Source organism: Ochlerotatus camptorhynchus, unplaced genomic scaffold, assembly GCF_037179485.1.
Source record: "Ochlerotatus camptorhynchus isolate MF236.1 unplaced genomic scaffold, CSIRO-AGI_Acam_v1.1 ptg000284l, whole genome shotgun sequence".
Classification (NCBI taxonomy): Eukaryota; Metazoa; Arthropoda; class Insecta; order Diptera; family Culicidae; genus Ochlerotatus; species Ochlerotatus camptorhynchus.
The window spans coordinates 5,925,264-5,945,457 of record NW_027040773.1 but is presented as its reverse complement, the minus strand read 5'-3'; the positions used below and the strand labels follow the sequence as shown (position 1 = coordinate 5,945,457).

The window sequence follows — 20,194 nt, the reverse complement described above, 5'->3', positions numbered from 1 at the left end:
TTGTTTACGTTTGGTTGTTCCGCTTTTTTTAATTGTAGGTCTAGAATTTACTCGTCAATAATGTTTTGGAGTAAAGCGGGAAGGGAAGTTTGCAAGTTGAAATAACACGTAGCGAACGAGGTGATGATCACAAGGAAATCTCTAACTCATGAGAGTGAGAGGGGCATGCGTGTGAATTTACTCTTTTTGTAACCCCTTTCGTCAATTTGAGCTTCTAAAATTGCTACGGTTGTAATTGAACACTCCATGTGATGTTGGTTCTTTTTTTCATCCCACGTGCTCTCTACGTTCGATTTGTCTGATTGTTGCTTCGTTATCAAAGAGACTCATCTTGTACATTTTTTTTCATTTAACTATGAACTAATCTGATCTAGCACCTCATTACAATGCTGGATTGCTCGGTTTCGGATTGTGGGATAAATTATTCTGGACTTTGTTTTTGTTCAGCCATGCTCTGCTGGAATACTGTGAACGCACTCAGCGAGGATTCTTGCCACAAATCGGTTGTCTACTTTTTTGCACTTGTTTTTTAAGGTCTTAGCTGTGTAATTTGATGTCCATGAGGGGTCTAGATAAAACATATAGGACGCTTGCTTGCTTGCTTGTGGCTTCAGAATTTGATGCCGTATTTGGAAACAGTAGAATTGAAACACGTGAGATCAATGTTAAGCACTGGTGTAATTGTCCAGTTCAGACGGAATAGCCATAAATAAGAAGAAGAACGTTCACGGTGTCCCTGTGACCGTTGTTATCAACAACAAATGTTTATAAATTCTTTGTTCTGTGTATTGGTCATCCTAACTACGTATTTTGAATCTATGACAAAAGGTCGAAACACAAAAAGTTGAAGGACATATGGTCGAAAGGGACAAAAGGTCGAAATCCAAAAAAAATTTTTTTTTAAATAGTGTGTAATTTAAAGATGATTAAATTGTATTGATATTTTATATATATTAATAGATGATTAAATTGTATTGATATTTTATTATATTTTATTGATAATTATACATAATTCTGAGTTAACAAGTCAATTATGCGTTTGATACGCTACTTTAGTTCAAAAGCTACCGATCGAAGTCAATCTGAGCCCGTGATATGAATGTTTACACCATTTTTTTCTCAAAAACAAAAGAAGCGCTCCGATCGAATCAATTTTTATCTTCATCCGAGAGGCCGAAGTGAATTCAATGGCGTTTCAATGCGTCCACAGTTTTATGGTTAGCCGTAGAGCTTCGATTTAATTCAATTAAATTTTCCTTATAGGGAAAAGGGCTTTAATGTTGGCCTATGGATCTAAGATTGGGCCCGTCGCTAAAAATCCGCTATTTTTTTCAATTTTATCTAGACGAACGCATCAGTGCTAATGGATATTTTTGGTCGCTATTGGAAATTAAGTCGATTGCTGAATTTATGTATGGGCCCAAATTAGGGGCATTTAGGCCGACATTACATCCATTTCCCACATACCACTTTTATGATTACTGCACAATACAAGGTTCCGATCATAATGCTAATCCTAGTATAATAGTTTCACTGGTTCGAGGAACGATTGAATGTGTAATTTGTTTGTTTTGTACTCGCGTACATCGACGCTGACCGTGGTGTGGTTTAGTTTTAGCTTGTCGCGTCGGTAACACGGCCTAAATATTATTTTTTAACTTTGTAAACCTCCAATATTCTATCCTACTATAAGCTACATCTAAAAGAATGTAACACGTATGCTTCACGTAATATACATGTATATTTATTGAATTCTATTAATATATTCTATTACCGATATCACGAGTATTTTGCTAAGAATCTTGAATATTTCCTCAAGTTCGGAATTCTTAATTTTTCCTTGGTACGGGATTCCAAAAAATATGTCGGAGATCTAAAACAAAAACTAGGAACGTCCCAAAGCTTCACAAATTGTAAATCTCAAAATCGAGATAATCCCAAGCAACACACATGTTCTTTTTCCGTTTATATAATCGTTATATGACTGATTTTGGTTGTATAGCAGTTTACGCAACATAATTCTATGCATTTGTGTTACTTGGGATATTCCTAAATGATTGAAGTGAGAATCCTAAGAAATGTCTACCGACGCCAGGGAGGCAGTTCCCACACCCGGACCGTACCTATCGACCCATCAACTCATAGACCGGGACCAACGGCTTAACTTGCCTTCCGAAAGACGTGATAAGAGATTTTGTATATCAGAAAATCCCGGCGGCGCCAACTGGGATTGAACCCAGGTCTTTTGGGGTGAGAGGCAATCACGCTTACTACTACAACACCGGCGCTGCCAGCGGCCTTAGACTCAAGATTTTAGGATTCAATGAGTATACCGTATGCGTGATAATGCACCATCGTACAAATAAGGTTCCCGCTTCACCTGTGCATACAATGCTTTGGTTTTCTTCGCATGCACGTAACCTATAGCTCATACCGTAGTAGGCTGTGTATAAAAGAAAATGATTTACTTAGTTTGACAGTTGCACCATGACGAAGTGGCAGCGTATTCGTGATTTGTCCCACGCGCAAATGTCGCAAAAAGACATTTCAATCGCCGTGGGAGTTTCCCGGTGGACCGTCAAAAAGGTTTTAGACCGAGAAAAGAAAGGACAACTATCCGCGAAGGTGGCCACAGATCGTCCGAGGTCAGCTCGGCTTCCGAGGGTTATCACTGTTATCAAAAGAAAGATTCAGGTGAATCCAGTGCTTTTTTTTTTATTAAAGAGATTTTTAGCCATAGGCTAGTTCATCTCTTAAGGGCCACCCACATTAGATCCGTTTGCGTTGCGTTGACGTAAATTTGACAGTTAGACAATAGATTTTGCTGTCACTTTGCCGCAACGCGTCCGATCCGGATCTAATGTGCGTGGGCCTTTACAGTGAATCCAGTGCGTTCAATAAGGAAAATGGCAAAGGAACACGGGATCAGTGACTTTACGGCACGGAAGATCGCAAAGGAAGATTGCGGGGCGAAGTAGAGGGCACGGAAAAAAACTCACATGATTACCAACCGCATCCGGGAGCTACCAGTCGAACTATGCAAGAAAATCTTGAACTTCCTTAAGCGAAAAAATCCGGTAATCCTGTTCACCGACGAGAGCATGTTTACCGTCGATCCCGTATCAAATTCCAGAACCGACCGGTATATTAGTTCTCTTCCGGTAAAAGACGTGGCCGACGAGCACAAGAACGTGTATCTGACAAAGCATTCTGCTAGCGTTATGGTGTTTGGGCTTCCGATGGCAAAAAATGGACCCGGTTTTCATTCCAGAAGGCGACAAGGTCAACACGGAGTTCTACATCGGGATTTTAAGTAAGTATGTTCTTCCTTGGATCAAAGAATAGTACGGTCCGAAGCCAAATGTTGTATTTCAACAAGATGGGGCTCCGTGTCACACCTCGAACCGCACTCAGAAGTGGTTGCAGGAACATCTTCCGTTCTGGGCGAAGGTTATGTGGCCGCCATCCAGCCCCGATCTTAATCCGCTGGATTACTCAATATGGCGCGTCATGAAGGCCAAGGCCTGTTCTAAACGCCACCCGAGTACAGCAAGCCTTAAAACAAACATTGACCTGTACCTGGAGAGAAATGGATCCAGACTACATTATTAGAACCTGCCGTGCATTCCGGAAGCGTGTGGAGGCCGTAATTGCAGCAAGTGGAAACTCGATCGATGATTAACATAGTTTAAGATTCTGAGAAACATCCCCATTTGAATAAATTAAAAAACTCGAAAACGAAATTTTTGAGATTTTTTTTAATTTTGACATTGTTCAATGGTGCAAACATTATCACGCATACGGTACATAAATGGATTGCAATGATCTGGAATCGACAGAACTGGTTCTTCTATGTACCTGGCATATGGACGTTCCAACTGGATATTCGCAATATCATCAAGTGCTGCCAAAAGGATGTCAGGATGATTCAGACATATTTTGGTCAAGTTTAACCCCAATTCAGATGTTCATGCATAACGATCGAAATTAAGTTATGTGGGGTAATCCTATGCCTCCATGTATTCGAATTTATCAAATTCGAATACTTGATATTTATCAAAGAGAGTAAAGAGATAATTCTTGCTACAAACAGTGATGTAGAGAAATAAATGAGTGGATTAACGCCAGTGAAAGTTGAACATTCGAAAGACAAGTTTACACTTGTTGATTTATGATATACGGGAAATGGGAATGGGATGGGATGTCGGCCTAAATGCCCCTAATTTGGGCCCATACATAAATTCAGTAATCGACTAAATTTTCAATAGCGACAAAAAAAACCATTAGTACCGTCCCAATGACGCGTTCATCTAGATAAAATTGATAAATAGCAGATTTTTAGCGATGGGACCAATCTTAGATCCATAGGCCAACATTAGAGCTATGTATATGATAGATAGCATGCCAGTTTAGGAATCGCCTCCCGGAAACTCTTAAAATGTACTCTAAAATTATCCTAGTATTTTTTCAACGATTCTCTTGTAAAGTGACCCTTGGTAATTTACGCTTTGAATACAGTAATGACCCGATTTTGTCAGTCCCCCATTAATTTCCTCGAATTTGTTCTGGTGCTTTCTATATTATTTTTCATAAAATACCAAGCACCTATAATTCCTAAAGAATTATCTAGTAAAATAACAAATAAAATAAAACGTCCGATTTTTTTCTTTTTAGATAACGAAGGAATAAAAAATCATGTGTTTCCAAAAACTGGAAGTTACTGTGTTTTAATATGTCTACAAAATTTCAAATGTCTCCAAAATTAAAACATGCAAACTACTCCGGAGGTATTGAGTTCTAAACTTCCCTCCCACCCAAATCCATCTCCAAAATTCAACACCCTTTCCTGCCACGAAAAGGTTAAAATTAATTATACATCAGCAGCATTCCACCAAACTAATAGGCAATAACGTATGTAGCCACTTTGTTTCACACGGTGTGCGCTTGACACCCCATTCGCTGCTAGCTTATTAGCTGCGGGGCCTGAAATTAACGGCAACAACACAACTGTTCAGCCAACCGAGAGAGTTAGTAAACTCGACACTGCGCTCATTCGTCCCACTAGATCTACACCGTGTGGCAATCTCTGTGCAACTGCGACAAAGACCTAATAAACATATTTCCGTCGAGTCGGCTCTCGTCTCACAATAAGAAGGCAAAGTTTTCCACCATGGTTCCATGATGGTGATGGGATTGACAGCTCGCAATAACTCCCACCGCGGCGCAGCAGCGGCATTTGTCTGCCAGCAGACTAAGAAAAATGGGAAAAAGATACCGGAGAGGGACCACATTTATCACTGCTCGTACATTTGCTTATTAGTTTTTTTTTTCGCGCTGCCGCTTGCTGATCTCGCTGTTGCTACTCTAGGATCTTGGGTCGATGTGACGAAGACCTGCGGACTGAATAACCTTTGGCGTATTAACAAGAGTTAATTTTAAGGCACTGCCCGGTTCTGTTCGATGGAAGTGGCAACCGTTAGCTTAACACACATACACACGTTGATCTCCTATATCGAACCTCGAGCATTCAGTGTAGATCAAATAGCCCATAGACATATTGCTGTTCGTGGACAAAAAAAAACCAAAACAATCCGGCATGTGTGCTTGCAGTGAGACCATCCACACGGCGAGAGAAGTGGAACAGAGTTCATGATGGAATAAAAACGTCATAATCATTAATTTTGGTCACTCCTTTGAGCAAGTAAATAATTGAGAAAACAAACGTGTATACAGCGCGTACGCGCGGCAAGGTCTCATGGATCTCCCGACGAATGGAACGGAAAGCTGATCTACACATCAACGACCACCACTGGCTTGAGTCTCGTGGGCTTTTTTCTATACAGGTACTTACATACTCCATACCTCATACCCGCGTACCTCTATAGGCATGCCAAGATTCCAACCGGGGTACCGTGAAATTGACGAAAGAAAATTACACATGATAAATTATGCTTCTCTCCGCAACTGCTTTACTCGTTTAATTTTATTCACCCGGGAAATAATAATGTCGAAGTAATTTAAAATACTAATTAATCAATCAACGTAATTAACACAACAGGATAATTTTTCATGTCCATGTTCTCCGTTTCGCTGAGAAACAGAGAGAGAGGGAGGTGGTAGAGGTCTCAAGATGGAGCCGACTTCTGGTTTAATAGGATTCTAGGCAAACTGTAGGTACTGCGTATAGTTTTTTAACTTGTCACTTAGCTTGTGTTGATTTGTTTTTCCATCTGCCGGTTAGGTGTGTAACCCTTCTTGCAAATTTGAATTTCGACGGTAGTTCAAATCCACTATGATTGCTCAAAGCTTCACTCGCTAACTCAAGTATCCTGAACACCTCCAGTGCAACAAAAGGCCAACGTGAAAGATTTAATTCTGGGCGGCTACTTGCTTTCCTCTTGACCTGGGCCCTTGGATCTACCTCTAAGACGATTTTTTTTCCTTTGGTTTGTTTTTTTCCGTCGATCTTGTTTTCCGTGCTGAGCACCAATGCTACCGACGTGCCAGGAAGGCAGCTCCCACACCTGGACCCTACCTATCGACCCATCAACTCATGAACCGGTGACCAACGGCTTTACTTCCCATCCGAAGGAAGGCGTGATCAGAGATGTTATGCCTCAGAACATCCCGGCGGCGCCGACTGGGATTGAACCCAGGCCTGCTGGGGTGAGACGATGTCCGTCCAGATTCCAGTTCAAATGCGCTTGCGCTCCCATCTTCATGTGCGGTGTCACAGCATCGACATGCAGTTTGCAGGCTTGATACTCTGACTGTTAACTGCCAATGGTCATGGTCTCGTCGATTTGAGCGACGATAAGGTACATTGGGATAGTGTACATCTTTGTTTCACGTCGGAATCTACCCGGATAGGGTCGGACTAAGCTCCGTTATGCAGGACTTTGCCCGTAGAAACCTCGTAGTGCGTTGCTTTAAATGTAGGGTGACCAGTGCACCGGGAAATCATGAAAACCGGTAAAAGGTCAGGAATTTGACGAAACCGAAAAAAAAACCGTGAATTTCGATGGCAAATCTGGCGAAATATAGGGGAATTTACGTATTCTCGGCAACCTAAGCAGCAACCTTCTTTCTATAGCCTTTTTCTCTAAGGAACGCACACATATGCAGTATTGGTTTGTTTACAATCTTTTGCTGCCAGCTGCTCTAACAATTTCAGTCGAAAGAATTGTCAAAAACTGTTTTGAAACGCTTTTACAAAGCTCCAATCTTCTCTAGTGAGAGCGAGTATTGTCGGCAACCAGTTTTTCTTCGGCAACCGTTCCATTTGAACTGTATGTAAATCTGCTGTTCTATTATCGGCAACTCGAAATCAGCTGCAATTTGTAGTGCGTGTGTTTCATTTCAAGAAAACCTTGCTAGATTGCTTTTTCTCAGTGGTAAAATATAGTCAAATTGAAGCTGAAAGCATAAAGAATCGTTTGCATGCATTCAGCGAAGTGTTTTCGTAAGAAAATCCAGTGAAAATAGTGTTTCAATTTGGGTTGCCGAAAATAGTCTGGCATGCCAAAGCCGTCATTTCCCCTACTTCGTCCTCTCTTCGAAAAAAATAAATAAGATTTTTGACCTAGGGAAAAATTAAGGCCCTTGAACTGGACTAGATTTGCAGGATACTTGTTAACAGTATAATATGGAAAAAAATGCTAGAAGACAATTAACAAATAGTTTGGTTTTCGCATTGTAATTTCCATATGAACTTCAAATGGTTTGTGCCAAGTCAGTTTCTTATCAAATGAGTTTAAACTTTCGGAGGCTAATCAGGACCCGATTTGGAACTGATTGAGCACTGTGGAGCGAACATTTTAAATTTTGCATCAGTCTATTGTTCATAGTTCAATGTAACAGCTATACATTAGCAGGTATTATACTGATTTAAAAAAAAAAATCCCTTGATTTGTTTTTCGTCGATCTTGTTTTCCGTGCTGAGCACCAATGCTACCGACGCCAGAGAGGCAGCTCCCACACCTGGACCCTACCTATCGACCCATCAACTCATGGACCGGGTACCGGGGCGTGATCAGAGATGTTATGCCTCAGAACATCCCGGCGGTGCCGACAGGGATTGAACCCAGGCCTGTTGAAATGAGAGGTAATCACGCTTACCACTCACCATCGGCGCCGCTATTATTATGCTTATTGTAAGACCATTGTCATTGTTGCAGTTTTCCTTCTTACCATAGGCAATTGCTCGAACTTTTCTTCGTACACGGCCTTTCATCTTTTGACGAGTCTCTGTGTCCACTTGTTTTGTTGCCAAATTACATTTCCGCTTGAAATCCTTCAGGTCAATTGCAGTTCCACCTTTTTTCTTCCGTATGTGGTTCATAATTGACCAGTATTCCTCAATTGGCCTTAGGAGTATTGGCCGGATTCATCTTTTTGTAAACCACTGTGACGCCATTTTCGATGTACCACTGTTCTGTGGAATTTGTTTATTTGTCGTCAATCAGTGTAGACCGTTTTACAATAGTGCTGTTGCCTTACATGCTATTTTAAAACATACGTTTCATTTGAAACTATCAATCAATGTAGACTAAATCTACAAATATCTAAGAAATAAAAATTGTTTTAAACTTAACGAGATTAAAGCCCAGCAGTTAGTGTTCTCCTTACTGTATCTTTAGACATAGTTAGATCTATACGCTCACAAAAATTATTATAAACCGTCATAATTCTATTGATTGGTCCAATTTTACCATAATTCGTTCTGTGACAGTTGCAATACATTTCGAGTTCTTAACATTCGTGATGGTACGTAAAAATTTAAGCTTCCTAATATGTTTCTGAATTTACGCGTTGTTAGATAATATCACTAACAAAAGAAATCATAGAAATTTCTCCTCGTTTCTTAAGTGTTTCAATGTTTATCACCATGCAACGGGACTCATAAGAAGGAAGGGGAAAAGAGTTCCATCCTAGTTTCCTAAGAGCAAATAACAAAAACTGGTTTTGAACTGATTCTATACTATTTATATAAGTTTCATGCTATGGAGCCCAAACCACATTGCAATATTCGAGAATTGATATCACGTAAACTGTATAAAGTGTTTTGAAGGTATATGGGTCTTTAAAATGATAACTAAATCTTTTTATGAATCCCAACAGTAGTGTGTAGTGGCAGCTTGCCAAGTCCGGTCAGAATAGGCAATCCACCTTATGCTGCCCCAGAAAAGGCAGTAGTCTCTCCCGTAGGCATTTCTCCTGGTAAATTTGCTGGTTCATGGTCCCAGAAGTAACGAAAGTTTCGCTTTTCAACCCACAACTGCAGATTGCTTGCCAGACAAGGAACTTTTTGGGGAATTTCGAATTCTTATTGATTTTACATTCTTCCGGGTCACTATTTCGGTCAACCGAGGTATAAAATTTGATCGAAAACTGCCAGGAGCGGATAGACCGAGATTTTCGTTTCGAACGTGTAGGATCGACAGAATAGCGACGTGCTTGCTCCGGTGAAGCCATGATGTAAATAAATGAACTTATTCTGACAACCAACGCCCACTGTGATTCTATACTCTCAGTGAAATTATATAATAAAGTATAAAAAAAAAAACTCAATGAAATTTTGGATTTATTTTTGTGTTCAACCTTAAGAATTTTAGAATTTTTTCCAAAGCAATTTTGAGCAGTTTTTTGAATAAATTCTAGATAAAACACCACTGTATTTCAGAGAAAATGACCTACGGAGTTTAGGGATGAACTGTAAGAGTTTTTACTAGAACTCCAAGTCAATTGTGTGAGCTTAGAATATTTGAAGAATTTTAAGTAGCTCTGTGGAACATTCTAAGACGAAAAGAAGGGTTAGGAGTGAGGAGTTTTAAGGAAATTCAGAGGATAATTTCAAGGTTATCTCGAAAAGATTTTCTAGATTTTTTTTAGAAAAATTCCAATTAAACTGTCAGAATAATTTAAAGGATTCCATGATAATACTGAGTATGTGGCGCCGGTGGTGTAGTGGTAAGTGTGATTACCTCTCACCCCAGCAGTCCTGGGTTCAATCCCAGTCGGCGCCGCTGGGATGTTCTGAGGCATAACATCTCTGAAGGGAAGTAAAACCGTTGGGTTCATGAGTTGATGGGTCGATATGTAGGGTCCAGATGTGGGAGCTGCCTCCCTGGCGTCGGTAGCATTGGTGCCCAAAAAAATACTGAGCATAATATAATGACCGTTTTGATGTGAATTGGATGTGAACTCTATTCAAGTGTATTTATATCAAAATGGAAGGAAGCTTCAGTGATTTCCTAGAAAATGTGTAAAATTAAAAAAAAAATGTTCTCCAGAGAATTGCTGGACTGTTATAAAGACATTTTCTAGAAAATTTTATGTTAGAAGAATTCTGAAATGAACTCTAGGAAGGGGAATCGTTTTAAAGGAAATGCTTGAGAACAATCAATTAATATCCTGTTAAGTAAGACCCAAATTCAAGATACAGCAAAAATGTTGCAGTCTTAGTAATGACCCATTTAACCTAGTGATCTCTTCGGTTCAATCGTATTTAGTTTTATGCTTAATATAAATTTATTTCGCACAAACGCGAAAATTTACAAAATTTCGGAAAAAAAACGGGAAATTGTTAATCGGGATTTGAATAATGTATAACGCAAGTCTTGACGCAACTTGACTCTGTAAAGCTTAATGCTATTGAGCCTTAAAACAAAGTAATCTAAAAAAATCAGTTCGTTGTCTTTCTCTGTTGGTTTCTAAAACAATTTGTAGATTTCGGAGAATTTTGGCCTAAGGTCTCCTATGCTCGATATCATTGGTACTCAGTACGGAAAATAAGATCAACGGAAAACAAATCAAGGGAAAAAAAATCCACGACCACATTGGCCAACTCATGGAAATGTTTCGGATCTATAGGTAAATAAATTCTGTTGGAAATTCTATCGATTGGAATAGATGGAGCAGCTGGCAGCACATAAGAGTAAGCAAGCAAACACTGTGTATGTGTGCGTTACGTCGATAAAATGCCACATACATACATCAATTCCCCTATTCAATTCACTAAGTGTTTAGGACACAATAGGTACACACTTCCATCTTTGGCTATCTTACGTCCCTGGGACTTTTGTTGGCTTTTATCTTAGTGTTCTAGATGCACTTCAACAGTTGTTAATTGAGAGCTTTCTAAGCCTGTGCCATTTTTGCATTAGTATAATTGACCACTTTGTCAAGCATTTTTTTATGAAACGCTCAAATGTTGGCTACTTTTCTCGTGTTTCTAGAAGAAAATATCCCAACATAATGTTTTATGTCAAAATTCGAGTAATCGTCATTTTAACTGCTCGAATGAAGTGGTCAATTGTGGGGCAAGTACAATCATACTCTATGCCCAGGGAAGTTGAGAAATTTTTCAACCCGAAAAAAATCTAGACCGGACCGAGAATTGATCCCCACTAGTACACACTTGGAAATAACTAATTCTTACCTTTGACATGAAGGGTGAGACGTAAACAAACATGTCATGTAAAATTAAGTGCTCTGAAACTGAAAAGTTCGTTACTCGACGAAAAGTGCGTTTGATTGAGCTGAACTTCGCGTGTGTTATGTCAAAGTTGACGATCGTATATGTTAGTCTCAGAGCACCTAAATTAATATGAATTTTTCTAAGTGTGTAGCTTCCCGAGCAAAGCTGAAGATCAAATTGAAATCAAAAGTTGCTGTTATGATGAAACTTATTTTGAATACTCCAGTTGATCTCATTTTGGTTGACTTAACGGTTAACACAACAAAAATGAGAGCAAAATTTTACACTGTTGAAGCAAACGGAAAACTAATCCTGCTTTCAATGAAATCAATTTGATTACTGATTTTGCATTCATAATGTTTAACTGAATACGGGCCTGGAGTAAAAGGTTACCATTCATGTTTCTCAAGCTGAAAGACTTGGGCTCCAATCTCACCCCGGACAAGTCACGAATGACCTAAAATGTGTCAAACAAATCAAATACACAATAATCATTAGTTCAACGACAGATGAATTTCAATTAAATTTTGAACAAGACGTAGACAGCAGAACTTCAAGTTAAGTTGCTTTCATTTAAAAAGTCTTGACTGCATAATGAAAGCACAATATGATATCAGACTTATGTCGCAACGTTTGAAATCAAAACGAGTTTTCATTATGATAGGAACTGCACACTTTAATATCGATTTGCTTTCATTTTGTTAACCGACTTTGCTCGGGTTGTAGGCATAGTAATTCATTAGAATTATGATGGTTCGTATTTCACTAGAATTAGCTATGTTAGCTTAAGAGCAAATGGGTTTTAAAACAATACTCGAAAAAAAAAATGAGATTCATTTGTTGGTAACTTATGTGGGTGTTGTAATTTTGCCTAAAACTAGCTTACAGTGTAAAGTCTGGAACGCGCAAAAATGGGTCAACTTCAAATTGGTGTATTTCTGTTTAAAATGCATAAAAAAACGTGAAATGATGCATTTGGAAGTTGAGTGTATATACAATGGTTGCTATGATGAGTTTTCACCGTTTGCTCTCCAGTTTTCAAAATGACGTCCAAGCAAGGGGAGCAGCGTGTCAAAATTTTGCTCGCGCAGCAAGACAATCCGACGTTCTCACACGCCAAAAGTGTCCAGGAAGTGCCTGTCGACCGATAGGAAGCCTGGAAGCGGCGGCAATCGTAATCCGGACGTGGCAGCGACGACGAAGAAGGTGGCGGTGAAATATAAGCGGGACGTCGCTGGCAAGCTCAATGTCTCCCATACTACTGTGCAGCGGGACAAGAAACGAGCCGGGTTGTCGACGTTTAAGAAGATGAAGGTGGCGAACCGAGATTACAAACAAAACACGTCTGCAAAGCAGCGGTCCCGAATGCTGTATACGAATCTGCTCACAAAGTTCGACTGTGTCGTCATGGACGACTTAACTTATGTGAAGGCGGATTTCAAGCAGCTTCCGGGACAAGAGTTTTATACCGCATCAGGGAAAGGGAAGGTGACTGAAATTTTCAAAACCATCAAACTATCGAAGTTCCCGAAAAAATATCTCGTCTGGCAGGCCATATTCACGTGTGGTCTAAAAAGCGGCATTTTTATTACTACGGGAACCATCAATCAAGAGATCGACGTCCAGGATTGCCTGGAAAAGTGGCTGCTACCATTCCTAAAGCAACATAATAAACCTGTGCTGTTCTGGCCGGACTTGACGAGCTGCCATTATGGGAAAAAGGCAATCGAGCGGTACGATGCGAACAACGTGGTTGTGGTACCCAAAGACCACAACCCTCTAAACAGCTCAGAACTCCGTCCTATCGAACGGTATTGGGCCTTGGTCAAATGGAATCTCAACAAAACTAATAAATCCATGGAAAACAAGCAGCACTTTAAATCTAACTGGCGTTCGGCGGCCAATAAGGCCGATGAGACCACTGTGCAAAAAGACCAATAAGACCAAATTTAATGGAAGGGGTTAAGCGGAAGGCACGGCAGTTCGGATTTGGAAAACCAAAAGAATAAACAAACATTGTTTCCTTTAAATATATGAATTGATCTACCAAAAGAAAAATAAGAAGATTTTTGTGATATGCATTTTGAATGAAAGAAACGATTTTTTGCGGACCATTTTTTTGCGAATTCCAGTCTTTAATGTTTACGTCGGCAAAGATTAATCGCAATCGTTCAAGTGTTTACAGTGATGGCGTCGGAACAAGAACAGAAGCGCAAAAAAAAAATTTGTGCGCTTACCTCGAAAATACAAACGCGTTACATTGATGGATCGGAAACACAGATGCTGAGACAGAAGTTCTACGTCACCAAATCCAGGTCAGTCATTCCTGAGACCGTCCGGAAAAAAAGCTGTCAAAATTTTCCTAAAAATGCCTTGTCTGGTAGGCGATCGTGGATGTGGTAAAATGACTCAGTCCTTGCATCACATTAACGGGCAAATTTACAACGATGAATGCCTCCAGAAGCGTCTCCTGCACTTCCAAAAATCCCACGGAGGCTAGATGCTGTTTTGGTAGGTTTTGGCATCTTGCCATTACGCCTAACCAGCTGGTTAGACTGGTACAAAAACTACAATGTTGTTTTTGTACCTGAAGGGGTCAACCCTCGGAACACGCCGGAACTTTGCCCAATCGAGAATTATTAGGTTATCATGAAGGCAAAACTTCGCATAACCCCTAAGATGTTGGAAAATGAACTGGATTTGAAGAAAGAGTGGTTGAAACTGTCGAAACAAGTTTGCTCCACCATTGCCTAAAATCAAGGCAATGATGCGAGCATTTGGAAATGGAGAAGCGGTTCAATAAAGTAATGATGTTGAAACATAACCATAATGTTATACTTCATTTCTTGAAAGTTGGCGACCATTTTTGTGTGTCTCAGATTTTCGAATACAGTCATTAATGTAACATAATTCTTACTTGTTTAGTCCTTTTTGTGTTCTTGTCTTGTTCAACCATAATTTTACATACCGTCGAGGATTCTTTGGATGTTCGCCATCAAATCGCATCCGGAAATATAAACAGACGGGCTAGTTTTGACACATGCTAAATTTTCAATTGTTTTGATAATTAAATGGAGAAAATTAATGGAAGTCACAAACTCCTACCAGAAATGAACAATCTGTACAAAATTTATAAGTCAAATAATTAAAAAAAAAGTTGTACAGAGCTTTTTAGAAAATGACCTATCCAAACAATTTTTGCTTGAAATATACTACAATATGCGGTAATAATAATCACTTAACACCGGATAGGTGCTTTTGATGATTTTTTTTTATAATTACAACAATGATATTCAATTCAAGTTGTTGAAAAGAATTCTTTTTATAGAACTCGCTGCACGGTGACGTTATACGATCGAGTAAGCTATAATCCCAGTAACTAGTTGCAGATAGACATTCAATTGACACTTTCAAATTTGTTCGATCTCACTGGACCTGTAGCCTGTAGATGATCGGCTGCTGATCGTGAGTCGATCACTTTCATCAGTTGGTACCTGCTGCTCCGCTGCTAATAATTCGGCTAGTCGGGCATCGTCCTGAACATTCCCCATTCCGTATTTCTCGGAGTTTACTTCAGTTGTATCAGCCATTTCCAAAGCGGCCACCCTCGTTACCGGACGCCAACATATTCCGGTAGATGTTTCGACATCCGCACTGCGACATCTGTCATCGCGTCCTGGAAACATGCCCAAAGCTTCGTCAAGCCGGAACAGCCGGAACGGAGATGATCTTCCACGATTACCAACCATTAAGTCACCGGACTCGAGCGGTTTAGTTTCAATGAATCACTTCATTCATGTGCTGATGGTGGGAAGATGTTCCTTGATCCAGCGGTTCCAGAATTGATCGTTGGTAGGCTGCAGCAGTGTAGGTTAAAAGTTTATTTGCAGTACGGCTAGAAATAAAGCCGATATAAGGTTTTGGACTAATGCTTATTGTTACTTGGGATGTCCGTGTTGTCAAAGCCAATCCTTTCGACCTTTTGTTCCATAACCGATATAATCGTAACCATCTGATTTTTAGATGCAACACTTATTTTCTTCAGTAGAAGTAGAAGTACACAGTAAAAAGTGTTTCATATAACGTACGAAATAAACTACCATTCATGTAAATTATCATAATAGAGTAACTTTTTACGAAGATTGCTTACAAATTGTAAACAAGATTGATATTTTTTTGAAATGTGAAGTATATTTTGCACTTATTTTACTGTGTACAGCTGTATTGTGTATTACATTTGATTTGTGATGCACATTACGTACAACATTTCTTCGAACTGTGCTGGACTTTAAGAAAATTTCCAACATTTGATCGATTCCAATGATACATACACACGATTTGTGGAAGTAGAAAAGCATTCCTCTTCCATTTCATAACTAAATTTATGCTCCTATGGAAACACGCATCCATATCGCTCCAATCTCATTCACGGGCACACAGCGCTCTGGTACACACTAAAACAAACATGTCCCAAGCCTGGGAGGCATAAATCACTCGAATGCAAAGTTAACCTTTAAGGTCTGACCTCAGCGAGGCAAACTCCATAAATAATTCCACTCCAATTAAACCACTGACAAATGAATCAAACATTGGGCCTATCCAGCTCCTGGCCATCCGACGACGACGACGACGAAGTACCGGTGGAGTCCATTGCGAGATAGCATCGCTCTGACGACGACGGGAGGACGGGTTCGTGAAATATTAAAGCCAAAAATTACATCGTGCGCCTGGCGACCAAAATGCAAACATATTCCCCATGATCGAACAACACAACGATGATGGTAAAGAAGGGTGTGCTACCTCTCTACAATGTGGTGGTGGGGCTGGTGCTAGTAAGGCTACAATTATTTCGAGAGCGTCAGTAAACAAAATTTGCCTGCACTTTCATTGGAGCTACGGTCGACTCCCCAACCCTCTGCTCTGTCTGCGCTGTTACCACGGTAGCAGTGGCGCATCGGACCAACCCGACCGACATCATCATCATTGTCGCCTATGGAGTGATACTGTGCGTACAGGCGTTGTTGGCACGAAAGAGTGTCCACTCGTTACCAAGAGAAACAGGATGTATTCAGTCCAGTCCATTTTATATATTTTGAACTTTCTTCTTGTTGTGTACATCATTAAAGTGGTGCCGATTGACGCAGAATTTGGATACATTAATTAAACAGGTCCAACCTGTAGTGGGGTGCTTTTCTTTAGCTATAATTTGATAGTGATAGGGCTTAGATCTAATTGTTGGCCAACTAAGCACAACCCTCAATTTGCCTCTCTTTTTCGTGCGGATTTTTTTTTTTTTCGCAAAATGGAATGTATCCACTACAGATGACTTCTAAATTTATTTACCCTTCCATTAGGTTTGATGAAGAGTAACACATTGTTGGTATATTGTTAAAAATCTTGCTTGATTTCAAACTCGGCCTACGGATTCTAATTTCGTACGAACACATAGAAACGCAATTGAATTCCCTTTGGTGTACGGATGTTGATAAAAATGGAATGGAAAATGGATTCGGTCGGGGCGCTTCTTTTGTTTTTGAGAAAAATAGGTGTAAACATTCATAATATGCGTTCTAATAGGTTTTGTTAGCTTGCTTTTAAACTAAAGTATCGTACTGACTTTTCAACTACTGTTGGCGCTAACAATATTTCGGTTCATGATATTTGGAATGGCCTAAGAGATTTGGACACCACTAAAGGTTCAAGACCAGATTGGATCTCACCTATTTTTATGAAAAACTTAGCACCTGAACTCACAGCCCCTTTATTCTGGCTGTTTAATATGTCACTTAAATCCGGTATATTCCCGAAGGAATGGAAAAATCCTACTGAAAACCCATAAATAAATCTAGTAAAAAATCCGAGATTAGAAAGTATCGTGGGATTGCTATCATTTCGTGCATTCCAAAACTCTTCAAATCAATTATAAATAAAAACGTTTTTGGCCAAATAAAACAAAGAATAACTAGTGCACAACACAGCTTTAGCGGCGCCGGTTATGTAGTGGTAAACGTGATTACCTCTCAGCCCAGCAGGCCTGGGTTCAATCCCAGTCGGCACCGTCGGGATGTTCTGAGGCATAACATCTCTGAAGGGAAGTAAAGCCGTTGGTCCCCGTTTCATGAGTTTGATGGGTCGATAGGTAGAGTCCAGGTGTGAGAGCTGCCTCCCTGGCGTCGGTAGCATTGGTGTTCAGCACGGAAAACAAAACATGAAAAAAACACGGCTTTTTTAAAGGCCGTTCAACCACCACAAACCTTTTGGAATTTGTGGATTTGTATTAAATGCAATGGACAGAGGTAACATTATATACGGAGGACAGAGGTAACCTCTATATACGGACAGCAAAACGTTTGACAGAATTGATATCCCAATCAGAGTTAATACGTGCATCCATCCCGCGTGATAGAGACACGCTTTCTGTAAGATCGTAGGTGCCTGGTACATTTCGAGATGTATTATTTCGCGTTTCTTTTTTGTTCCTACGTGCCTCATTCGTATCACATGTGCTGTGTCTCATGAGCTAAGCTCCGCGAGCTCCAGGGAGATCGGCAGCGTACCTACGTCCTGAAAATATGATGAGAAATAAAAAAAGCTGGATTGTAAATTTTGGGATGAATCCAACATATTTGTCACACTCAACGGTCAGTATCTGAATCGAAAACCATGTTTTCAAAATGTTTATTTAGTAGGCTCAATATCTTTGAAAGCTCTGCGGAGCCGAAGGACTAAACAAATATTACAATAGAGATCTAAACCGATTTCCTGTATTTTTTTTGTGCTTGCAACGCATCGAATCTCGACAGATCCGCAAACCCTTTCTTCCGAGGATGCTGATGTTCGTTTTTGCATGCTTTATCGGCCTCCTGAGGGCACGTCCATTATCACCACCTCTTCATGCAGCACCTCTACCACTTCCTCTGTTGATTTGCTGGTGCTGTCTGACAATGCACCTACAGCCACTACACCAGGGTATGAACTGCTATCCGAGTTGCAAGGAATTTTGTAGTTCTTCAAGAAACTTCGTGGTACTTCAGGGAACTTTTTAAAAGTTCAGGAAACTTTCTTGAAGTGCAGATTTTTCTTTAAAGTTCAGCTAACTTTGTAGAAGCTCACCGAACTTCAGTGAACTTCGTAGAGTTTCATCGAACTGCTTCGGTAACTCTTCTTCTACGTACCTGAAAAAGTTATAAGAAAACGACAAATTATACACATCGCAGCTCGTAATTGACAGTACGGGCTGAATGAGGCTATTCATACTGTCGCTAATGTGATTAGTAACACTTATGCTTCATTTGACTCTAATGTTCCGTTAACTGTTTCCACTAGAACACTGTCCTGATTTTGAATGTTTCTTTGGTATTATTATTATATTTTGTTTTATGCATTAAGACCAACATATGTCAGATGAATCATGAGCTGAATTTAGTGAAATTATTTGAAGTTCTGAGATCATGGAAAAGTTCAGAAAACTTCGTAGAAGTGGGAACTTTATACAAGTTTAGGTATCTTCGTAGAAGTTTATTGTTTAATGGCAGGGAACCTCTTTATTATTCAGGGACCTTTTTATAACTTCAGAGCTTTGATGAAACCTCATGGACTTGAAATAGTTCAGAGAATTTCGCACAAATTCAGGAAATTTCATGCGTCGAACTTTGCGGAAAATCAACGAGAAACGTAGCTTTGATGAAGTTTTGTGGACTGCGTAATAATTCGAGGAACTGCGTATAACTTCATAGAAGTACAGGGCATTTTGAAAAAGTTCAGGGAATTTCGTAAAGATAGAAGACTTCAGGGATCTTCGTTTCAGTTTAGGGAACTTCATAGCGGTTTGTCAGAGTTCTTAAAAATCTCAATGAAATTCCTGAAGATGAAGATTTTAGACCATCGTTTAATTTCAAGGTACTTTGAAATTTGAGTAAATTTTCTAAAACTTAAGGAAATTTTGTAGATGTTCAAAAAACGTTGCATAAGTAACAGGATATTCTTTCAGATATGCTCCCTAGACAGCCAGGAAGTTTGAAAAGATCAGCATTTGCTGATGTTCTTCTGATCTGAATTAGCGAGTTGCTAAAAAAAAGGATGACTCAAGAATGTGCTTAACTTTTTGAATATCATAATTTTTCAAATGGATAGATCAACTTTCAACACGGTATTTTCCAAATTTAAACCATACACTCTGGCAACCTGGTGGCAACATGGTGATTTGATTGGTTGTTCTGTTGCTGGTTGTAGCAATGGTTGTACCACTTTCTGGTTTGTTGTAGCGAGATGGTAGCGCTTGGTGGAATTGGTGCCGATACTCAGACACTGTTGGTATACAAATGCAAGGTCGCCCATTATCTAACCGAAAAGGTTATTTCTTCTTAGCGATTACGGACATCGACGCGAAAACGATGCCATCGAAACCCGCAGAGCAATGGTCTGCAGAAGCCACCTAGATCGTACCGTGCCAACCAGAAAGCGATTTGAAGGAACGGAACAGAAGGTCGGTCTTGGTGATATTAATAATTGGAATGGTAAATATATCACTGCACTGGTCTACCCGCTCATCTGAGTTAAAGCCAACGATGCCCGCTCATGTCACTATTTTGCTGCAGCTATTTAGCATAGACCGCGCCATCACCCAGTGGGTCACCGCTTCTGTTATATAATTTATCTGAATGCTCGATCACATTAAACACATTAAAAAAATCTTAACATTTTTAAAGTAATGGT

At 39.8% G+C, this 20,194-nt stretch overlaps 1 protein-coding gene across 2 annotated transcripts in view; it reads left to right on the top strand.

Annotated features, from left to right (window-relative positions):
- The window catches only part of SoxN (SoxNeuro), a 63,309-nt gene that overhangs the window by 21,025 nt on the left and 22,090 nt on the right, over positions 1 to 20,194 (top strand). The window lies entirely within an intron of this gene.